The 1,939-nt window shown below is 40.4% G+C and overlaps 1 non-coding gene across 1 annotated transcript; it reads right to left on the minus strand.

Moving 5' to 3' along the window:
- Positions 1 to 1,283: 1,283 nt before the first annotated feature.
- On the minus strand, positions 1,284 to 1,350 carry TRNAH-GUG (transfer RNA histidin (anticodon GUG)). The gene has a single exon. It is a non-coding gene; the product is annotated as a tRNA-His (tRNA).
- Positions 1,351 to 1,939: the final 589 nt, after the last annotated feature.

Raw genomic sequence — 1,939 nt, forward strand, 5'->3', positions numbered from 1 at the left:
TTCTCTAGAACACTTGGAGGTTCCATTGCAGATCTTTAGGAACTCCTTTGCAAGCAAGACAATATAGAAATGGTTCTGTGCAAATTTCACGTCTGAAAGCCACTCACTGAAACACTAAAACAAGTACCTGAAAAAGGGAACAATGCTGCAAGTATTTTGTGAAAGCTGCATTCAGTATAAGGTGGTGATGTATAATACAAAATGCACAACAGCATATTTGGCAATGTATTTTCCACTGAGAACCGTAACGGAACCCTTGATGTGGCAAGAACAATGGGGGGGAAAAAGAAAAGAACTAAAACTTGTATGCTAGGAAAGTTGGCTTATCCAAGACTGATTATATCATACCAGTGAATACTATAATAGCTATTTTGGCCACCACTGCCTTCTAAGTCTACTAGCTTGCATGGTCGAGGTCCCAGATTTCTTCTTGAGTTGCATGGAAAGGATGCACTAACCTTTGATGTCACACTATACTTTGGAATTCCTGAGAGCCTCTGAAGTGCAGTGTGATGTCAGAGAGGAAAAAGCAATGATTGCTAGTGGGGAGGAAGCAGTTGGCGGGGTGATCATAATTACACAATTTGTGGTTCCTCAACAATGACCGATATGCATTCATCCAGCTGTACACGAAGTTTAGTGCAATCAGCCAAAATGCTCATTTGCAGATGGAGAACACCAAAAACAATACACCCACCCCCAAGAGAGTGAGCTCCTACCCTAAACAGAATGTGGTCCAGCTGCACTGCAGCAGATGTATGGATCCCAGTCAGTTTTAAACAGAACCACATTGTTGAAATTGCTTGTTTAGTGCTACATTGTGAGATAAACTCCAGATTTAAATTTTATATTCTCTATAATACAAACCACCTGTTATTGCAAAACAGTCTTAATGGCTAAAGATTCTACATATCAGACACTGAGACATTGTTTACATGCCGCAAACCATCCTTACAAATGAACTAAGATGTGTGCCACAAATAGACAGCCACTAATATATTACCATGAAACATCAAAGAAGCGGCAAACCGAGGAGGTGTGGGGTTTTAAAATATAAATGAACTTAAAATAGCCAAATTCATGAAATTAATCCAACTGAATCACTTTTAAGGAATGAATTTCCAAATCTAAATCTTGAGATCATATGAACATGAACATATGAAGCTGCCTTATACTGAATCAGACCTTTGGTCCATCAAAGTCAGTATTGTCTTCTCAGACTGGCAGCCGCTCTCCAGGGTCTCCAGCTGAGGTTTTTCACACCTATTTGCCTGGACCCTTTTTGGAGATGCCAGGGATTGAACCTGGGACTTTCTGCTTCACAAGCAGATGCTCTACCAATGAGCCACCGTCCCTCCCCAATCACATGTTTACCATTGCTCCCTTCCTCAATTTGTTCTTTTGGTCACATTACATAGGTTAACATGGATTTGGGTTGGGGCCATAGCTCATCAGAAGACTGTGATTCATGTATGAACAGAGTTGCAGATTCCGAAGCTGGAATTTCAGAAAGAATATCCAGAGCACTCAGGAAAGTCATTGCCAGTGAGTTATACCGACCTAACTCACGATAAGGCACCACCTTGTAGCCTTCTGTAAGCCATAAGAACATTACAGCTCTGCATAAGACTTGCCTAAGGCATTAATTACTAATAAATAATAATGAATAATCTTTTGCAAACTTACACTCCTGAAATGTAACTTTCATAAAAATATTTGCAGGACTGATATATGAAGTCAGAAGAAAAGGTAATGAAAGGTTTGATTCCAAAGTACAATTTAATTGGGGAATGCACATGTCAGCTTTCCAGATACCTGCTTATTTCTTCATACATGGAGGAGGGGGGGGGAGGGTGGAACAGACCCAAACAAAGATGTAGCTCTTCCAATGTAAGGGGTAGCCTAACGAGTATGGACAAATCTCGGAGAGTATTCATCA

This window comes from Heteronotia binoei, chromosome 21 (assembly GCF_032191835.1).
Source record: "Heteronotia binoei isolate CCM8104 ecotype False Entrance Well chromosome 21, APGP_CSIRO_Hbin_v1, whole genome shotgun sequence".
Taxonomy (NCBI): domain Eukaryota; kingdom Metazoa; phylum Chordata; class Lepidosauria; order Squamata; family Gekkonidae; genus Heteronotia; species Heteronotia binoei.